This window comes from Buteo buteo, chromosome 6 (genome assembly GCF_964188355.1).
Source record: "Buteo buteo chromosome 6, bButBut1.hap1.1, whole genome shotgun sequence".
NCBI classification, from domain to species: domain Eukaryota; kingdom Metazoa; phylum Chordata; class Aves; order Accipitriformes; family Accipitridae; genus Buteo; species Buteo buteo.
In genome coordinates this window covers 53,564,491-53,586,826 of record NC_134176.1, presented here as the reverse complement: position 1 = coordinate 53,586,826, position 22,336 = coordinate 53,564,491, and the positions used below count along the sequence as shown (strand labels likewise).

The window sequence follows — 22,336 nt, the reverse complement described above, 5'->3', positions numbered from 1 at the left end:
GGACCCAGGGAGTAAATAGATCTGTATTACTGCAAGCTACTTCAATTCTCACTTGTCTGACAGCAAAGAGCTCAGAAGCTAGAAAAAATCCCACAGACTATCCCTGCTACCGGAATAAGCCTCCTCCTGGGGAAGCAGCACAGCTGAGTAACACATAAGGACTGGTGGGGGAACATCTCAGAGGTCAGCTTTCCTACTTCTTCTTCCTCCCCCATGCTCAGTTATGTTTCCTGCGTAGGCAACAGGGGGCTTTTAAGTTCCTTAAAATTTGCTCTAGCAAGCTCCTTGCTAAAATCAGACCATGCTGCTTTAAGAAGCAACAGCTAGAGGAAGAGCAATACGAGGCTGGGGTCACCAGCCTGGCCTGGGAAGAGCCAGCCCCAACAGACAGCAAGGTCAGCAGGATTCCCTGCTGCGAGCCTGGGTGTACTGAGGGTCACTGGAGCCCAGTACGTTCTTTTGTTTCAATCAAAGGCTTTTGCTTAATCCTGTTAAATATTTAGGTTAACTCTGGAGCTAAACTGGTATGTGGGCCCTGTTATAACTGGCTAGTCTTCCCACCAAGCAATGGTCACCCTCCAGCTACCAGGAGAGAGCATGAGTTTGAACTCTGAGGCTGAAGACAACAATACTGCTCTAACTTCAAGGAATGACATAGCTAGAGGTTGTGCTAAGCCCATCGCTGCACAGCACCTAGCAACATGCTATTGAGATGGGAAAGCAGCACAGAAATACAGTATCAGCCAGCTGTGCTACAGGTTGATCTTAAAAATCCCATCTATATAGCAGTCATTGCACCTAAGGAGCTCTTACTGCACAGCCAGGTTAGCATCATCTCAGTCACTTTTTATTCAGTTAAGTCCTCAGGTCAGAGTCCATAAAGCCAGTGGCATCCAAAAGTAGGTCCTTCAAATTAGCTGGGGAAAGCTCCTCTAAGTTTCTGGTTCATACTTACATCAAATATCAAACACACATTCCCATTCCCATTTCCAGCCCCCCCTAGGTGCAGCCATTGGTTATGAGCTGGTTCTGTTCCAGCACAGATGCACTATACAACAGCTGCATCACTACCAACCTATGAAAAGTGAGTGAAGACTCTCTGTTAGTAGACTTCTACCCTTGGTTAATGACAGCAAGTTTATTCAACAAGCCTTGCCCACATTAGAGCTTCTCTCCTACTACAAATCTTATGCCAGCTTGCTGTCACGGAACAGCTGTAACCCAAAGACTACCGTGCCCTTCAAGGGTATCTCAGAAAAGGAGCAAGTGTTTGAGCAGGGAGAGCACAAACATTTCTTCCTTCAGACTCTGTGCTTCCCTCCTTTCCTCTGCAGGAGAAACATTCTCTCAGGCCATTAAACCTGGCAGGCACCAACACCTAAGACTGCGCTTGGAGAGGATAACTAAGACATAAGTTTTCCCATCCAGCTGGCTTGCTTACTGGCTTCACCATGAACACATCTCCTCTTAATAGCATGACAAACTGGAGCCTGGCAGTCTAACCAGAACATTGAGGCAGCCAGGTCCCTAGGTGATGATGAATGTCTGTTGTGGGGGATACAAGTGTTTTTCTACTCTTCAACCTAGCCAAGAGCTAAGCTAGGTAATAACTTCCTGCACAAGGCACTGGACTTCTTACCTTAAGATGTCCAGTCCCAGATGCAATCCTCCGTATTTTCAAACTGGAGGGGCAACTCCCAGTACTTGGCCATTTGCTTCCTAGCACTAAGTAGCCATGTGCTGCCCATATCCAACTCTGTCCACACTACTTTGATTAGTCAGGAAAACAGAGATTTGCAGAGCTGTTTGGATCTTTGCAATAGTTATCTAAGATAATTAAGTAGTCAAACAAGTTGAGAAGAGCTGGCATGGAAGGTGACATGCCTGAGGTGGCAAGAGTAAAAGATTGCTTCCAGGCCTCTTCTACTCTTAGCTATTTGTTAAAGGCATACCACCTTCAATGTTTATTAAAAAACCAAAAACCCAGCTGTGCATTACAGCATTATGCACCATTCTCCTCTTGCCACAGGGAGATATACCTCTTCTGTAGCTCCTAGTCATAAAGTAATTCGAAGTACAGTTTTCAAGCCAAAAAGAGAAGCAGGTTTTTAGAGTTTTGCTTTGAGCTTTTAAGATACTTTAGGGCTCCACATACTGAAACATTACAGATTTTCTAATTCCTCTGCTATCCTTAAGAAATTAAACTTGCTTTTGTTCACTACATTAATGAAACTCCTCAAAACCCGATGTCCTGAAATTGCACAAACAGTCACAAAAGCAGCAACACTGCCATACAGCAGAAGCAGCAGCTCAACAAAATTTGAGATGGGCCAGGTTTGGAAGCAGACAAGCTTGGTGTTATCACAACCGGGCATATCCACGGGCCACTTGGCAGTGAAGGGCTGGCTTAAGTACTGAGTCTTGTTAGCCAGTGCTGACTCTGTCAGCGAGAGCTGACCATTCGCCTTTTGAAGCTGGTCAACTTTTGAGCCTTAACATCCTGCAGTAATGTGCGCAAAGGTTTAATACATTAAGTTTGCAACTTTTAAGTTCCACTGATTGTCTGCAATTGTTTGTTTCCTCCTTTTCCTCTCCACCCCAGCTGCTTCGACCATTTGAATTTTCCTCCCCAAGCAGCCACACCCACTCTTTTCAACAATCCTGCCCATATGCTTCCAAATTTTCCATCATTCTCCAGCTTAATGCCAGCTCTGCAGAGGATTTCATAAGAGATGGTACTGTCAACTTGTAGAGAGGCATTTTTCCCAGCCCCTCATTTCTCATCCTGTAAACATATGTGAGATTATTTATGCACATCTATCAGTTCACTGCTTTGAGGCACTACTGCCATAAAAACTTGGTTGCCAACACGGCCTGGTCAGCTTCTGTGTAGTTGATCCTGGGTCTTTCTTAGCCCAGCTTCAGCCCCAGGACCTGAAGGGATTACTAACTCCAGGAAGGCATCAATTGACCCAGGACCCTGGGGTTCCCCATGGGGGAGGAATGGGACAAGTCCGCACAGGCTAAACCAGCACCAGGGGATGGCTTCCTGCCCCCTCCGCCACCTCCAGCTCTCAGACCTGTTGTTCTCCCAGCAACAGCGATGACAGCAAGACCGGAATGTAGAGCACAAAATCCAGGACAAGCGTGTCTGAGGAGAGGCAGACAGAGGCCTGCTTTGTTAACGACAGCAGAGGAGTCCCATCACGGCTCAGAGATTAACTTATTTTTGTCGCAGGAGCCTGTGATACTCCCAGCCCCCGTCCCGCAGAAGGTGACCGCAGCAAAGGACAGGCGATATGGGGAGAGCCAAACACCTCTGCCTCCCATCCCACCATCGGCCGGTGAGGCGGAGAGGGAACACTTACACGCAGATGTTATAACCACATCAGTCAAGGGGCAGAGAGGCTAAGTTCATTTTTAATTGCAATTCTGCTCTCTCAAATTAGATCCTGTATTGCCTCCACGTAGCAAGCACTGCACGTTTGGTGCCCGCTGAAGTTCATGATATTTGGCTGAGGCTAGCGCTGTACATGCCTGTGCCACGCAGCTCTGCCGGTAAGAGCTCAGCCTTCCTATGCAGCACCGTTCTTGCAGTGCAGGTTTCTTCCCGATGAGCTCTGGCAGCTGAAGCACCTCAGCTGCCAAGTCACTGTACGGCACAAATAAGGGGCTCATTTACAAGCGTGGTGAAAGAGGAGGAGACAAGCAGGAACAACCTCAACGTGAACCGGAGTAGATCAGTTCTGGAAATCACCGTCTCGGTACGTTTACGGGCAAGTGCAAAGTTCCTGCAAACCCTCGAGGAGAGCACGCGTGCGCCTGAGAGCAATGAGCTCTGAAGGTCAGCCCCAATACTCCAAGTCAAGTAGAAGGGGGTTCACATTTGAATGGGTCTACAGAGCCTGGAAGATGCTGCTCCCCCCCTCCCCCAAACCCTCCTCATGAAGAAAAGGAAATGATCGGTTACGAAGAAGAAGCTGCAGGTTGTTTCTATGTACTTTGTTCAGTTCCTCCCCACTACCACCCCTCAGGCTCTAAACCCAGGGAATGTAAAACAAAGGCAGACCCTATAGGATATGCTGCTACTAGCTTTTGCCAGGCTAGGATGAGGTCAAACCAGCACCAGAATTAGTTTTCCAGTTGCTATTCCTTCCCCTTGCCCCCACAAACACCTTGAATGCCCCGTACGGCTGGCATGCCAGCTCATTTCTGCCATCCCTCCTGCCTGCTGAAGGGGAAACTTCCAACTTGACAGATGCAGAGATGCAGCAGCCAGCACCGTGAAGTAAGGTTCTGCAGCATAGCCTGAGGCCCCTGATCCTTTACATCTTGCACCTGATGTGGCAGGCGGGATCTTTGGATGAAAGTTCAACTAGTCCACTGAAGCAAACCTCCAAAGTAGCCTCAGCTGACGATGAGCACTGCAAGTGCCTCCTGACGCAGCAGGCAAGGACCACTTTCCCCATGCCCTACCCAAGCCTTACACATTGCAACAGGTTGTTTCCTTCAAGATACTATTACCAGGCTGGACTTTGAAAAAATCTCTACAGCTCTCCCTGATCTGGTTTCACCTCCCTGCCTTCTTTTCACACCACAACAGTGACCGAGGTTAGCTGGGCTCATTTGTAGACAGATTGACCGAGAAGCCCTGGAGAAGGAGGAGCTCCCACTGATGTACTCAGGTCACAGAACTGGCATCCTCTCACCACAGCAACCAGCACCTGTCCCTAGGAGAGAATCAGCAAGCCGCTGGTTCCATAAAGAAGTTTATCTGCACGCTAATTTGCATGAGGTTAAGGCCATTTTGAGGCTAGGGCAGTTACTTTATGCAATATTATCCCAAGCCAGAAACCAGAACCAGATCAGCCGTATACCACACCAGAGACCCACAGAAACCAGCTGAGGATGAGAAGTTGCTCACTAAACGGTCAGTTCCCCTTCCAGCTCCAAGCCAGACACGGGCACGCAGGAGAGGCTGGGGAAGGGGCAGCCCAGAAAGCCACGATCTTTAATAGCAGGGGAGGAAACAGATCGTCTTTTGCAGGATTTTAAGCCCTTGCACCACAAAGCCCAGCTGCCAGGAATGCTTCTCTATTCACACACATGAAGAACAAGCACTCGGCAATCAAAAGGTCTCCTGATCATCAGTGATGAGACAGGACAGCTTCACACAACAGTACTGGTTAATGAACAATGACAGAGTTACTAAGTCTCCTGTTAACCAGGTACAGCACTGCCCTCAGGGCAGAGACTGCAAGTTACAGCCACATTAACATACAAAGAATGTCCTAAGAAGAGTGCCCTCATCTCGTTGACGTTAATATTCAGAGGCCTCGGACTTTCAGTACACCTGGGAAGTACATCTTGTCTCTGGCAAGCAAATAACCACAGAACCAGTGAAAGATTCAGGTCTGAATTCATTGAACTTTTCCTTAAGCTCCACTGAGATAATACCAGCTGTGTAATGACCTTGAAAACATAAACAAGATCATGTTTGTCATGGAGATTTTCCAAACAGCATCTCTTCAACAGTTACAATGGAGGGATTTGAGGGAGAAGCTAGATCCTAAAAATTAAGGCTGCTAATTAGGGTTACCCCCTCAAACAGGCCACACTTGTGGATGCAGAGATTGTTGGAACTAGATGATCTTTAAGGTCCCTGCCAACCCAAACCATTCCATGATTCTATACGAGTGTGTGTGTGTATATATGTCACTGATTCAGCTATGGTTTCTTTTTGAAGGAAAGTGTCGGGGCAAGGTAGAAAACTATTTCTGCATAATACAAGCTTTGGAAACAGAAGGGAAGAAAAGAAGGCACGCAGAACAGACTATCTCTTATTCCATCTATTCTAGAGACAGTTGCTTCTTAGCTTAAGTAGAAGCAATTGCCTTCAAGCTAGAGGAGATGGTTTGAGGGCTAAGCACAAAGTCAGCCATAGCAGCATAGCTACATCAGCCTGCAAACCACAGCACGATACTTAATTGTCAACAAATTTTGCTCTACCACGTAGAAGTAGACACATGTGCAGTGACACCCTAACATGAGCATCTGCAAGACATTTGCAAGCCAGAGGCTCAAGCGTGCGTGCAGTCCTTCTACCTGTGCTGTTGCTCAAGTAAGGGGAGCAAACTAAAGCAAGGCAACAGCTGGCTGCAAGTACTACAGAAATACCACTGGAAAGACTAGATTTCTTAGGAAACCAGATGAGTTTGAGGAAACTCATCAACTCACCACTGCAAGGGCAGATTTGTTCCTGTTGCACGTGGTAAGACATTAAAAGTTTTTCCATTTGACTTGCGTAGTTAGTATACTGTTGTGAGAATAATCTGACAAGCAACAGTGTCATCCCTAGATTTAGAAAGGACCCATACGACTGTCTACGATGGCAGAGGTTTTTCAGCATGTTTTACAACAGCAAGCGCACGTTGTGCATTTTGTAAAAAGGAAATGCGTATTTTATAAACGTACTTCTGACTCTCGAGGGGAAGTTACTAGATACTTATAAACCACTATTACACTGTTAAAAAGAAACCAAGTCGCAGTTCAGTATCAAAGAGCAGCACAGGTTTTAGAAGCGCCTATTATCATCTCTATATTTGCAAGGGGTACAATCAGATTTTAAGAACATCTGGACTTCACACTTCAGTTTGAAAGACAACATTAAAGTAGGTCTTCAGTTCCCACAACTGGCAAATTGAGAAAGTTCTTTGCTATTTTCAGTCTACACACTCATGCTTGCACAGCATGACAGTATTTGCAGGACAGTATTTCTCCCATATAAGCAAAACCTTCCATTCAGCAAGACCAGAGATACAACTCTGGCAAAAAAACTGGAAAAAAAACCTAACCCAAAAAACCCACAACCTGTCCCAGAAGTTATTTGGTTCTTCTCTCCCCCTTAAAAAAACCAAACAAGCCAACAAAAAAACCCCACTTACCAGAAATAGCAGACAGAAGAAAAAGCCAGAAGTACAGTTTAGTGGACTTTTTCTCTTTTTTATCACCACGTACTAGAATGTTACTTGTACAACAAACACTGCAGGTAGGGTCCAGAAAGAGGTCTCCACACTGACTAAAACCAGCACAAGGTACAGTAAAAATGCATAGTTTTCACAAAACTGGTTGGGCAACTCTGCCACTTGACTACATTGGCTCTGCACTTGGAGCTGTTAGGCTGTAAACTTAACCTCTGAAAGAGATGTCCCCACCAGCTCCTCCACCCACAAGCAGCATCTGTCAAAGGCAGTCCCCCACCCCGGCTTGCCCCACACCTCCCCACAGAGGAGGAAAGCCTGTGAGCAGGACCTGCACCCCAAACTGCAGCAAAGTGACCGGCACAGATGAGCAGCACCCTGCCTGTGCTTGGATAAGCTTCTCCCCAGCGTGGCTCCGCAGCAGGCAAAGGATGCTGTTGCCATCAGATTCATCAGCCTGGAAATCCCTGGTGCAAGTACATGCACAGGACGGGCTCCCGAGCTGAGCCTCCCTTCTCATGCCAACAGTGCCTTGGAGGTCAACAAATCTCCGAGGACAAGTTGCACAATATCCCTCCCAACACTACTTGGCTTGGAGATACCTTCCCAAGAACCAGCAGCCTTCCCTCCCTGCCAAAGCACCTAAAGGCTAACACAGTCCAGGCAGGAAGAAAGCCTTAATACAAGCTTTTTATCTACCTTATGAGACAGCACCAGAGATTGCCAGGCAGAGGTAGGAGCCAGGTAATAAAACTGATTTTTATCTTTTCCACCACCTCCTCCCATAAGATGCAAGAGGTCAAGGTCGAGGACTTTCTACTGTAAAGTCCCCTTTCAAAACAAACTGGTTTTCAGTTTACTTCCATTTTCTCAGATGCTAGGGCAGATAACTAGTAGGTGTTTAGATTTCACACACCCATGCCAAACATGTTTCTGAGAAGTCACAGCATCTGCCTGAACTGGGAAATGAGGTTTCCTATTCTTTTTGGTTCTTCCCAGAAATTAGCAAGGATGTACTGAAGGTGCAGAGGGAGTAGTTTTACTTCAAGGGCAGGAAATGTTCCTTAGCTTAGCAACTTGAACAGCAATTAAACAAACACCCTCTCCCTCCACCTCCCCTCTGCCTGTTGAGCCTTGGGACTACACCGCTCTTCTCCACAGACAAGTGGATGGGGCGGAGCAGAGCCCAGGCACTGGCACCCAGCGTGGGAAGGCAGCTGAGCCCAACGAGGCTTATTCACCACTATTCCCAGCAATAGCAGGCTCTCCAGTAGGTCACTCCATAGCTGAAGCCAGACACTGCTAGAAGCCAAGCACTAGAGATTGCCTACCCAGAAGAGCGTAGGAGGACGAGCACTCCCTCCTGATTCTCAGGCTAAGCCTCTGGAGGAACTTGGACACCCTGCCAAGCTAGCCAAGCCCTCACGAGAGCACTGAAGTCCCACGCTGCTGGGGGACTAGCCCACTGGAGAATGGAAGTGTCTTCTGGCAACAGGATTCTCCCCAAGACCTCTCCCCCTAGGGTCCATCTGCAGAATCTTAAGTGGCAGAAAGGAAGGAAAAAAAAAAAAAAAAAAAAGTCCACCACAAAGCAAACAGAGACCTTTGGCTTGTTATTCTGAATGATTGTAAAGCTTTAGAATTAAGTCAGCCTTCTCGAACAACAGAAGAGACAGGCTATTAGTCTTTTTAATCATATCACATGCTTTGCATCAGATCCTTTGCTGACAGCAAGGAACTGATTTCAAGAAGCAAAGGTTTTAACCCTTTGGCCCCACAGATCAAGCAGAGCTAGAAGACTACTGCAGACCCAGGATGACCAGAAAGTCACAGAAGTCCCACTGGCACAAAAAAGTGCTTCAGCCCACAAAGGGATGCATCTTTTGGCCTTCTCGTCTTTTAAACCCAGCCAGCAACTAAGCACCATGCAGCTGCTCGCTGACTTCCCGGCTATCCAGCAGGATGGGGGAGAGAATTGGGAAAAAAGTAAAACTTGTGGGTTGAGATAAGAACGGTTTAACAGAACAGAAAAGAAGAAACTAATAATGATAGTGATAACACTAATAAAATGACAATAGTAATAATAAAAGGATTAGCATATACAAGTGATGCACAATGCAATTGCTCACCACCCACTGATCAACGCCCAGTTAGTCCCTGAGCGGTGATCCCCTCGACCCCACTCCCCCCCAGTTTATATACTGGGCATGACGCCACATGGTATGGAATACCCCTTTGGCCAGTTTGGGCCAGCTGTCCTGGCTGTGTCCCCTCCCAACTTCTTGTGCCCCTCCAGCCTTCTTGCTAGCTGGGCATGAGAAGCTGAAAAATCCTTGCCTTAGTATAAAGACGACTTAGCAACAACTGAAAACTTCAGTGTGTTATTAACTTTATTCTCATACTGAATCCAAAACGTAAGGCTATACCAGCTACTACAAAGAAAATTAACTCTATCACAGCAGAAACCAGGACAGGCCCATTCACAGAAATAGTCCCTTTACTGTTTGTGATCTCAGGAATCTTCTTTTTGCCAAATACACCATTTGCTAACTGCAGCACCCTCACCACTTACCAGCTGTCTGTATGCCTGTGGCTACCGAACCCCTCCTCCTCCCCTGCTAGTATGTTGGCACTGTTACATATGATTCTAGAGCAGGAGACCACAGATCAGCAGCTGTAATAACCATCTCTCTTCAACAACATCTGCCCTACCATAACCATGGGCCCTCCACTCTACCATCTGAAGGACCCTGTTGCAGGGCTGCCAGTACCCAGAGTCAGAAGTAGAGGATTCCTGCAAGATTCACACACAAAGTATCTCACAGTCTCTCCCAGACAGGCATATCAGGGAGGACAAGGAAAGCAACTCAGCAAACCCATTTGCTACAAGGAGACAGGGACGCCTAAGCCAGGCGTCTCCAAACTCAACGGACTCAATGGTACAGAGCCATTTGCCCAACAGCAGTGCCGCAGCCACGAAAGGTTACTGCCGGACCCAGCCTCTCCACTGACTGCCCTCTACTCTAGGAGCAGCTTTACTTCCCATCAGACCATCCCAGTTCCACACAAGACCCTGCACCCCACTGGAGACTGGCCTGCCGGCTGGCGAGATGAGCACAGTCACAGACCGCCTGAGGACTAACATTTCACAATATCCTGAGTTTCACACCACGGATACCACTTGACTCTACCAGTGGGCATGAATGAAAAGAGAAAGGCAGAACTATAAAAAGCTTCAGAGGAAGGGACTCTGTCTCAAGCAGCCCCTTTTTCCAAAGTGATGATTTAGAGAGGGCAGGGAGGGAAAGAAAAGCCCTAAAGTACAAGAGTTTAGAGCACAGATGCTTTGAGTCATTCCCTTCTACTCAAAAATATCCACCTGCAACCACATTTTCCCCCCTCCAATATCAATGTGAATAATACAAATAGTTTCACATTTGTAACTGGCAGCACCTGGCCACAACAGCCAAACCCCTCACTGGTCTGTTCCCTCTGAGCATGCAGCTCAGAAGCAATTCCATGCTTTACTCTGGAAGAATCGGTCCCGGCAGGGGCTGCTGTACAGTCTCCGAGATGTACGGCAGCATTGCCTAGCACTTTTTCCTTCCACCTTCACAGAGCAGTCTCCTCACTCCAAGTTCTTCCTACAGGAGGAAGAAAGTGCAAAAGAAAGCTGCATTGTACAGCAGTAAAGGGCAGCACTGTGAGGAGGAAGAATAACACAGCACAAGCTGTTGCAGAAGCTGCAGTGAAGTCACTTCGTTCCGAGCCTTTCCTAAGAAGTGAAATGCCACAATAAGAAATCTCAGCAGACAAAGCTGGAAAACAAAGGTGGGCTCCAGAAAACACTCAGCTAGCTGGAAAAGATGCTCAAAAACTTTTGGTTTCCCTTCTGTGAAGATGGTCCTGAAGGCCAAGGCAGACTGCAATACACGCAGGTGTTTTGCTACCCTGCTGACTGCCACATTACCAGGCAGGTAATCCCAGCAGACTTAATTGGAGCAACTTAATTGGAGCAATGTGAGAACATTACTCAATTATAGACCTGCCACCTGCTGTTACTATCACCCCTCCACCAAACACCATCCAAAAAAGGAAAATAATTAATCCATCCTTCCAAGCACCACATGCGTAGGTTATGGACAGGGCTGCTTCAAGCCAAGAGGAACAGACATATGGGCTAAGTTCCCCAGGAATTTGGCAGTTAAAATAGACAGCAAGACTTCGAAAAGCTGGGTCTGTTTTGGGAAAAGGAGGGGCCTCCTTGGAGTCTACAGACCTATGCTCAGTGGTCTGGAAAACGGGTTCAGCTGAACCTGAACCAAGGGAGGCTGGGTGGCCTTTTCTACTTTCTTGAAAGGGTCTCCTTTTCTAAATTTAGAGCACAAATATTTCAGAAGACTATTTGATGGAGCAATGCTAGAAGAATGAGATGGAAAATGAGTAGTTCAGAGGTATTTATTTTAAAAGGAAAGAACTTTTATCCAGAATAACTGATTCACAAATATCAGATAAGCCTCAATGCAGAGAGAAATGCTCTTGTTTCGGGGGGGTGGGTTGGGGGGTGGGGTGGAACAGGACTATTTCATCTTTAATCAGTAAATCACGACCGAGGCTAAGATTACTTTTTAACGTGGCTGCAGACACTTTTTTTTTTCCTTACTTGCCTTTGTCCCACCACATTGTGGTCTTTCCCCTACAGCCTGCTCCCCAGAGAACGTTTCTACTCCACATCAGTTCTACAATTTTTAGATCAAGCCAAACTTACTAATGACATCAAATTACAGCAAGGGGTCTCATGCATGCTACCTGTGCAGGTTATGGCTGTGATGCAAGGCTCCCTTTGCCCCCAGGATACCTGCCCACCCCTCGCTGGTGCAGCAGCTTGAAACCCAGCCCAGCAAAGTCCCATAGCCTGCTCCTCCTCTGACGGGAGGCTGCCAGAAGGAGAGTCACCCACCGCAAGACACGGGGGCTCTCCACCGAGACCCTGGGCACAGGAGTAACCATCAGAGAGCACGGCAGTAACACAGCCGCTGACCTGGCTCCGCTCGAACACCGCTGTACAGGCTGTTCCTCCTGACAGCAAACACCCTGTGGCAAAGGCTGTCTCTCTTCTGGGCAAACAAAGAGCAAACTGTTTAGGTTCCCATGGGACAGCATGGGGTGCACGGCCGTCTACTTGAATACACACCAGTAGGTCTCGCTGATAGCTGGCAGCTGGGCGAGGAAGAGGTTTTCCATCTGCCTGAAGCTACACAAAAGCAGGAACTTACTGTTTTACTATAGGATCAAGTCTAAACCACCGCCACGACAGCCTCCGAAGCTGCAACACGATGGATTGGGAATGAATGCAGAAACACCCAGGTTCTGCGACCACCGGCAGGATTGCAGCATCAAATCAAAGGAGCCTTTGAGGTCTTGAACTCGGGCATTAAAGCAGCTGGCTGTTCCTCAAAATAGCCCTCCCTTTAAATAGCCTCTTCTGCCAAGGTAGCAGCCAGCTTGCTGCCGCTTTTGACATTAACAAATTCCCACGCAGTTTCGGCAACAGCATCTTGGTCACCTCTGTTTTGTTCCAGGAAGCCGCAACTCACAACCGCTCCCCCAGGGAGTGGGGAGAGGGGAAACTCTGACCTGTCGGGTCCCCTCACGTCAGCCAGGAGAGGCAACGGCAGCCGCGGGCATCACCTCCCACCCCTCGGGAGCAGGCACAACCACCCCTATTTTAGCTGCCCTCAGACAAGGTGTTATCACCCTTGGAAGACCTGGTGGGAGGGACCTGCTGAGCCCTGTGCACAGCGAACAGCCACCTCCTGTGGAAAGTCCCACAGAAGGGCTGGGGCTCACTTGCGAGGTTGACCTACCCCGCAGAGCTCCACTCCCCCTCACCACCAACCTCCGGGGACCTCCATTGTACCCGCAGCCTCCCAGCCCACTCCTGTGGGGCATCCCCAGGGAGGTGCAGCAGAAGGGCTGTGCCTTCACCTTGTTTCACATGGCTCACCAGGGCTTCTCCACACAGCTCTGGTCTAGCACTGTCCTGCAAAGCAGCTGCCGAGCAAAAGTCTTCTCTAGTTAAAAGAGCTTCCTTTGGGAATAGGCAGATTTACCACACAACTCAGAGGGCTCTTTAGTTATTCCATGTGCAGTGTCTCTGCAAACCTGCATTAGAAAGGGATCTGAATGCAAAGAAGAGCCCAGCAGCTTCTCAGACTGTTGGGAAAGTACATCCAGGCAGCTGGGTTTTGTCAGGTTGGGGTTGTTTTCCTCCCCCCCCGCCGCTAGAAGGGACTTCAGAGATGAGCATAATTAGGACTGCTGCCTGCCTTTTAAGCCCCAGTTTCTTCAAGCATCCAGCATAGATGCTGGAAAATAGCTCCCATCTCCACTCAGTCAGTGCAAAACTCAAGGCAACAGCAGGGGGGAAAACAGCCTTGCTAAACTGCAGGTGAGCAGACTCCTGAATCCAAGTCCAGCACAGCATTCTGGATCCACGCTTCTGTATGAACAGGGAACCTAGCTCCATGATCACAAGACAAGGAAGAATGGGAGCGAAGGGACAGGAGACAGAGTTTACTTGTAAAGCACACTGGGAATTTGAGGACCTTCCAGCAAAGCCACTCAAGACTGACTCATCACCAGCAGCTTCAATCCAAGCTGACACACACAGCAGACACATGACTGGCTCCACAGCGGTCAAGAGGATGCTTTGATTGCACTACACCACCAGCACGATTATAACTGCAGTACTAGAGATGGTGTCCTATCACCACACGAGCCAGAACACCACTCTTTTATGCAAAGGGTACTCTACAAATTATTTGATTACAAGCAGAAAGGAGAGGAGCAGAGCAGTCTGCATGGTGCCTTTCGAAAGCAGACATGTTAGCTCTGGGGACCAAAGTCCAAAAAAACACTTGATAATGACACCACTGAATACAGAACCTCTCCAATTTCTGTCCACACGTATTCCAAGTAATGTTAAGTAATTTCGAAAGCAGGCATGTTAGCTCTGGGGACCAAAGTCCAAAAAAACACTTGATAATGACACCACTGAATACAAAACCTCTCCAATTTCTGTCCACACGTATTCCAAGTAATGTAAAGTAAGCCGTTTGCAGGACCAAGGAGAAATCGGAAGAAAAACAGGTAGGAAGGGAATAAGACATTCCCAACACAGATATTTTTGTCTCTAAGACCAGAGCACCTAGAAAATGAAATGCCATGAAAGGTACAGAAACTTCCCTGGAAAGGTCTAACTAGAGCACTGAACCATTTTGTGCAATAATAGAGCTCCTCTAGCTAATTTAGACTTCACGATTGATTCCCAACCAAACAGCTAATCATCCATCACAGGAGACATGCAAGCTCCAGGCATTTAGGATTTGCATATTATATTACGAGATGACGGCAGCAGCCCTCGCAGTCCTAGCCAAGTGCCAAGATGTTACTTCCACACCTGCCTCACGTGCGGCTCCTGAAGCCCTGCACCAATACAGCACAGCTGGTGATCCCACAGCACCCCGGCGCAGAAAACATCTAGAGGCAACTCACTCGAACCTGTGCCAGTCCTGTAGCAAAAACAGGGTCCTGGAGTGGGTTGCTTTTAAAACTAGACAGACAGTTTGCTGTATGAAGCCTCTCCTGCAGAGGCAGGAGCTGAGGACATCGAGCTCCCCTGTGGCTCCTCGACCCCATCCTGGCAAGGGCACAGAAACCTCACGGACCGCAGAGGCAGCGACCAAAGGAAGGTGCTGGTGGAGGACACTGCCACATCCAGTGACCATAACCCCTTCTCCAGGGCAACTCTGGGAAACAGCCTCCTTCGTTCCCAACAGGCAAAACTACCGTACAGCAAGTTTGGGCCCTGCTATGCAAATCCGTGTAAGCTAGTTCCTCTCCCGCAATTCCCAAACTGCCTACATGACAACGGATGGGGAGCAGCAGCAGAAGGGACCAAGGGCAATATCCAACTGCAGCTGTGGGAAGCTCAGCTTGGCTCAAGGTGCATGGCTGCAGCTCTGACAGCTCATCCCTTCCTCTGCTTGCGTACGAGAGACCTCCGACTGAAGCAGCATTATTTTTGCCTACAAGGGGAACTCTCCATTATATAACTTCAAATCTCCGGGCTGCTGGATATCCTAACGTATATAGCTTGTCCCAGATCAGCATTTCTCCAGTACACATGGCCATGGGATTATCATCATACTGGAAGAGATCAGTGATCTGCTTACAGCCCAGCAACAATTTTGCAGTAAAGGGTAAAGCGCTTTCATGATGCACCTGTTTGCTCAAGGCTGCGCTGCAAAGAAACTAAAACAGCAGCCCAGCAGCATCCTTAACAAATGCCACCAGTCCCCGTGTCCAAGGCTCCTAGTGGCACAGAAGAGCTGGCCCTTCCCAGCTCCTGAGCTGCTTAAAGACAGACAGGCCACTTACCGCGGCAGCAAGTTTCAGAAATAAAGTACGTGCACCAGACTTTGATTTGACTTGCTTTTACATGGGGGTGTCCCAGTTCTGAAGCTCCATCAAGGAGATAAAAGAACTAGAGCAGTCAGCCAGACAGCCCATGCATGTGCCTCTTCCCACAGGAGGAAGCCTGCCTTCAGCTTCGTCTCCTTCCCTTTCTCCCCTGTATTTGCTTTGGATGAGCCCCAAACCACCCAGCTTCCCTGGCCCTGCTGTATCCAAGAGGACGCACGCTTGGGTACTGAGCCAGCGGTCTCCAATCCCCGTCCCCATCCCAAAAGGCTACTATTTTATTCCCTTTTTCTGCTGTCATCTACCAGGCAGTCCCTTTCACAGAGCTGCCCACAGTAACGCCTCATCTTTCTTCCAGAAAATTAGCTCGCTCTGAATCTGTCAGCGCACGCAAGCAATGATTTAAGCAATCTCCAGCACGCAGTTCCTTGTGCTTCACTTATCACCCTGTCTAGGTTCAAGTCAGCCATTAACTGCTTCAGTGTTTCTGAGCCCTGTTAGCCCAGAGAGAGAGCTTTCAGCAAATAGCCTCTGCCACAGCCGACCGACCGTCAAGGAACTGCTGGCACTGGCTGTGCCTCCCATATTATTCCTTTTACCATGCCAAGAGAGAGCCTGTAATTTGTAGCCTTCCCTCCATTTCATTCCCTCTTTAAGAATACAGATGAGCCAGGAAGAGATGGAGGTGGTTAGGTAACGACTGCAGCTCATTACGCAGCTCCTAAAGGGAAGGTGGCTCACACAGCCATCCCTTCACACACGTGTCATTAATCATTTGCCCGTGGAAAGCTCTGATCCCACATTCCTCCAACAGAAGTGTCAGTGCAAGAGCAGAGTTTATTTCTCAGCCCGTCAAAGCTGACAACATGGGGCAGGGGGCAAGGCTACTGGGCCCAGCTCACCCTTTGCTGTACATAAGGACTCCAGATCCCAGGATGTCATGACCACGTTCAGAGACAAATGAAGGCAGGGAAGGAGAAAGGGATGCAGACGTGGTGCTCCTAATTTACAGAGGTGAAGTTAAGGCACTCTAGGGCGAGGGCCAGAGTTCCTGGCAGTCAGAAGTTAATTTTAACGCACACAAGTTTTTCCAAAGAGGAAACTGAGGAAGAAGTGCAAGAACTGAGGCTCCCATCACCCCTTCTTGCACAGGCCCACTGGAAGTGTTGCTACGTCCTCTGGCCTTCCAAGCCACTCAACCATAGCCCAAGCCCTGCTAGACCCACGCCAGCACCTCCCACTCACCAGCAAGCAGAAACAGAAAGGAAACCAGGAAGAAAGTGGCTGTCACTCCGCTGGCACCATTGAAGCGGAGCAATAATCACCGCTTCAGATAGCATGGGGCACGGTCCACCTCCCCAGCACCACCCTGGCTTTCCCGTAACAGATCCTGTGCCATCGGTGCCCAAGGTCCCTGCGGCAGCACCTTTTGCCTCTACTGCATGCTTCCCACCACAATGGTGCCAGCGGGCACCAAGAACCACAGCCACGGTTTGAGTTGGAAAGTGCCACGGGCCCCATGTTTACCAGAGGTCTGCAAAACTCCCGCCTGCATCTCCAATTTAAACATCTACCGGATGAATGTCTGCAGTCCTGGATGGTCCCCTGCTGCCTTACAGCTGTGACACAAGGACCCAGAGATACAGGAGAGGGATAAAACCTTTCCTCAGCTACAGTCAAATGAGGAATTTCATATGAACCCCCCCTGCACTTCATGGAGCTTTGAAGCAGAGAGCGGCTTGGGTAGCAGGCACAGGAAATCTCTGTGGAGCTGCAGGAAGACCTTGTTAGTGCATCTCCTGCACCAGCTTACAGTTGTAGGTCACACTACACCTGCCTGTCCCCCGAGAACTAAAATAGAGACAATAACAGGAATGAGGAGAGTCCAGATGAGCCGCATCGTTAAAGCCGCTAAATCCTCTTAAGGGAGGAGCTTCCATGCAGCAGGACAGAGATCGCGCGCAGGGAGAGCTTTCTCCAGGCACTGAGCTTGCGTCTTGCTCTATTTCTGTCGCATGCAGGTAAGAAGCTGAGCGGATGCTGCAAGACTTCACCCAGCCACCCCTGCCCGGTGGCACAGGGACCAGGATGTCATCCCAGCGGTCCCCAGAGCCCTCGGCAAGGACGGAGAAGACCTGGCCAAGGGGGGTTCAGGCCCAGAGGGGCTCCACCACATGAAGTTATTTTGGAAGCAAGATCCTTCTATGAAAGAGGTGTTAAATGAAAGGACTTTAGGAGTGAGGAGAGACTAGTCACTTCCCTGAGCCACTCCAAATCCAAACATTGGCTTGCAGAGCAGTTGGCAAAGGTCCATTTCACCCATGTGGCAGCCCAACATGAGCAAGCGCCCATGGATTTTTTTCTTTCTTTCTTTTTTTTTTATTGAAGAAACACAACCATAGGTGTGGGAGTTCTTGCTCCAGCCAAAGGAGCGGAAACAAAGGTGAATGTTAAAAACAACTCCACTGTAGCAACCGCAAAGAGGTCCTGGGATGGGACACTGGCAGGACTGCCACCACCCACGCAGTGACACTGCAGAGTGGGCACACCACCAGTGCGCTCCTCCCCCATTAAGACTTTTTTCCCCGCTTAGTGCTCATGAAGTACTTAGTAAGATCTGAGTAATTTGTCATTTTTACAGCTTGTTTGTCATACGCTTATCTTGACAACAGCATGCAGCAGCACCCTACTGAGACTGCTCCTCTCACTAGATACCTCCCTCTAGATTTTCCGAGCAGTGTTTCTACACTTGGACCTGGTGGCCCACCAAAAGGATCCTAGCCACACGCTTCTGCTCGACTGTTCTCACGCAGCGAGCAAGCTTCACAGCAGCAGGCTCACACCTCGATCTTTGAAGATTTTTCTTAAGCCCAAGGTGCCTGAGAAAGTTAAAAAGAAAAAAAAGTCTTCTGTGGAGAGGAAGTATCACCGATGGCAGATTTCAAGATGGCACCCTCCAGCTGTACACCCTCGCTCGCACAAAAGCACACGGGTGTTTTCAGAAGCTACGCATTGAAAGACCTCGCTAGCGCAGGGATGGGTTACGTCCCTGAGAACCTCTACTGCCAGCAGCAGCATGAACATCTCCAAGAGCTGCTCTTCTCCCCAGCCACCACCTCCGAGAGCACTGCAGCAGGACACTCTGTCCCTCCCTTGCATGGCGAGTAAAGTTTTAAACTCTCATCTCACGCGCAAGATGGAAATGCTAGAGCTGGTCCAAGGCATAGGAACACTTCATCCTGAACTAGCTTTACAGCTTACCGAAGCCAACATTTAGATTCCAGGATAGTTGCTTCCCCACTGACGCCCCCCCCCCTTTTTTTTTTGTACCTAGTGCTCCATTTTATGTTAAAGCACACACAGCAGAGCTTTTATGCTCTGTGGCAGAAACAGCATGCCTGGGTTGTAACAAGCCCTTATCCCCTTATCAACAGATTTGTTAACAGTCGCACTGCAAGACAATTCACAGCCAACATCTACCCAGCTGTTGAAATGCAGGCGCTACTCCGAACTCTTCACTGTGACCTTAAAAGAGAGGGAAAAAAAAGGGACACAGCCGGCTGGGCCTGTACCAGATTTCTGCGGTGGTAAGGGGGGCATCTCCCGTACACCTCCGGACTCGATCAGGACAGCGTCCCGCCGAAGGCAGCACGCTGCCCGGTCTGGTGGGCCCGCAGCCCAGCCGCGTTCAGCCTGCCGAGACCGCCGTACAGCCATCAGCGCCTCCGGCCCGCAGGACACGTTCCTGCGGGACACCGGCTCCGCCGCACCTGACGAGGATTCTTTGGGGGTTTTTTTTAGGCTACACGAGAGGAGCGAAACTCACCCACCGCTTCCGAACGGGCACACGCGGCTGCGGAACCGGCAGCAACAGGGGGTCCCCCGCCACGGAGGGGCTCCCCGCGGCCCTCGCGCTTAACCACCCACCCGGGGAAGGGACGCCGGAGGGCTGCCGGCCCGGTCCCCCCCCCGCCGCGGCTGCAGAAAGCCCCTCCGGGGAAGTCCCCGCCGCCGAAATCCCCTCCGAGACCCCCGGGGCTCAGCAGAGAGAGCCCGTCCGTGTGCCGCGTCCCCCCACCCCCCGCCGCCTCACCCTCTCCTCCGGCTCCACAGAGCTGCGCTCCTACCTGCTCGGCGCGGCTCCACACTCCGCCGCTCGCTCGCCCTCCTCCCCTCCTCTCTCCCCGCCGATGTGGCCCTGGCTCCGGCTCCTCGGCCCCGCGGGGCGGAGCCGGCGGCTGCGCGGAGCCAGCCCCCGGGCTGAGCCGCCGCCCGCCGCCCCTTGAGCCCGGCCCCCGCTGGGGAAGCTGCGGAGCGGCGGCGCCTCAGCCGGCGGCCCGGCCTCCCGCCTTTTTCTCCTGAGGCCTGCCCGGCGGGGACGTACCCGCCGTCGCGGCGAAGGCCGCTCCGTGCCAGAGGCGGGCTGTGGCTCTCTGCCAAGCGAAAGCGAGCCTGATGACCCACTCGAAGATTTTTTTTTTTATTTTTTTTTTATTTTTTTTTCCCAAGTGAAACACCCGCAGGGCTGCCGTATTGTTCCCCGCTGCGACCCCGTCAAGCGCTCGTTCGCCCCAGCCATCGCAGGCAGCGAGGTGCTAGTCGTCTGCTGCGGCTGCTGTTGGCTCTGCGGGCCGGTGTCCTGCCGTTGTCTCCCCTGGGTTTCCCCGTTTTGTGGCGTGGATCCGCTCGGTGCGGCAGGCGGCGGGATCCCAGCGCCGGCTCTTTGTTCTCGGCGTGCGGTGGGATCCTGCCTCTTCTCTCCTGGCGGAACAGAAATAAAAATGATAGCGGCAAGGTAATCTAACAGTAACGATAACGTGAGCCTCTTTAAATCCTCGTTTCAAAGATACTAAAACCAAACCAGGCAAGCCAATCCTAAAACGAGGGAAGGTCAGGAGCTCCCTCACCCTCCTCAGCAGCGGCATTCCTCGCTTTCACCGTTTCCACTGTCCTGGCAGGAGGAGGAACAGCAGGCTCATGCAGCTCAAGGCCACGGTCCTCCATCCTGGGGGCAGCAAAAACCAGTTTGGCCTTTGTACTGAGACTGGTGTGCAATGGCCACCTTACTCTGTCCCTACCAGATGCCTCTCAATCCTCTTTCCGTACCTGCAGGGTGATTCCTCGCTATGCCACCAGACTTTGAAGAAGAGATCCTTAAAGGTCCTTTTCTAGGTTGTGCTTTAGTCGTCGCATTCACTTTGTTTCAATTCTTGCATTTACAGCTCCATCCAGTCCAAACCTTTCCCTGCAGCTCCCATTCTCTTCCTCTGGTACCAATATTAAACACGTTCTTCTCCCTTTTTGCAGCAACGGTGCTCCGCAGCCTTCCCACTAGCCTTTATTTTATCCTGCAGACATCTTTCATTGCTGCAGGATGAGCGTGCGGTCGCGTAACGGGCAAACACGGGCCGTGTAATACGTAAGTCCTCCTTCACGCATCTTGGATAGCGTGAGACAAGAGGGGCTGTGGGAGGGGGCTGCACCTGCAGAGCAGGTGCCGCTGGCTGAATGCCGCACGCATCGCATGCAGCACCCGGGACCGCGTGTCCTCCTCCGTGCAGCCAGCGGGTAACTGCAGCCTCATCAGCTGCAGCGGGCATGTGGGCCCGGCCAGGGAGAGGTGGTTGAAGTGCAGGTGCTGAAGCAGAAGAGGGACGATAAGGTGGAAGTGAAATTACTCGCTCTGCACAGGGGCTTTCGTAGGTGTGGTCTCGCCAGCCCTATTTCTGCAGCTGTCCACGGCAATACCTGGCTATCCACAGCCTGCAAACTGTCTAATAAGCCTAACTTTGCTCAGGCTTCTCTCTCTTACCAAAAGAGTTGTCAGGTCAGTTGTTAGTCTCTAAGATGAGGACAAATTTTACATCAGAATTATTTGGGGCACTATCTGAAAACTCATTTGCAGCCAGTTTGGGGGACTACATGTCTCTATGGAAATCAGTAGCGCTCCAGCACCTCTTTTCAAGCAGAATAAACCTTCAGTAAAAATACTCCAATTCTCAAACAGAATATTGAAAGTGCTTTCTCTTTACCACTTCTCTCTCAGTAATAGGCTTTGTGTTTAATTTAAACTTCTGGTCAGGCTTATGCCTGGACTCTGTAAGCCAGAATGCTTACCTATAAAGATGCAAGGCTCTGCGGGGCAGGTGAAGCAGTGTCTGCCTGTTCCTATATTCAGTCTTCCTCATCTGTGCACTGACAGACTATCCAAGCCTACAGGTACTGAGCACGTACCCTGGTTTTGGTTCTTGCAAAAAGTGTCTTACTTTGAGGAAGGAAGCCTGGGCTCAAAATATTCCCCCTGAGCATTAGTGCAAAGGCTCCTTCTTAAAGAAAATGGGTTTAAAATAAAAAGTGATTACAAGGTGCAGTGCAAATGGATTGTGTATGCGCCAGCAGCTCCGGTGCCGGAATGAATTTCTGTTAATGGCTTTGAGAATGGGATACATGTTAGCAAGGGCAGTGTGGAGGTATATATGCATCAGTGATTGCATGTATAACTGGTTATGCTTCAGTGCTACTCGGGTATGAATCAGTGAGTCTGTAGAAAAGCATTAAGTCTATACCACTGCATTTGCTGAGAACAGGGGATAGGTTTTAAAAGAGAGCTTCCAAAGAGCCTGAATTTTATTAGAAAGTCTGAAGTGAATCATCCTCTTCTGAGGGCTTGCGACAGGGACTTGGCAACAGAGGAGAAACAGATCTGCAGAGATGCAGCTAAACTGTGCGCAGATGATAAACTAAAAGCCCAAGTATAAACAGCATCTTTTACAACAGTGCACAGTAGGCTGGATTCTCAGCTAGTGATTAGACAAAAGTGCTTGTAAGAAAACATGCAGGCTGGAGAAACCCACCATTATGTGGCCTGTAAG

The 22,336-nt window shown here is 49.8% G+C and overlaps 1 protein-coding gene across 1 annotated transcript in view; it reads right to left on the bottom strand.

Moving 5' to 3' along the window:
* Positions 1–19,973, bottom strand: part of CD82 (CD82 molecule) — a 41,624-nt gene extending 21,651 nt beyond the window's left edge. The window contains exon 1 of the mRNA XM_075030963.1: positions 19,592–19,973. The gene's annotated coding sequence lies outside the window, so the exon portion shown is untranslated. The remainder of the gene's footprint in view (positions 1–19,591) is intronic.
* Positions 19,974–22,336: the final 2,363 nt, after the last annotated feature.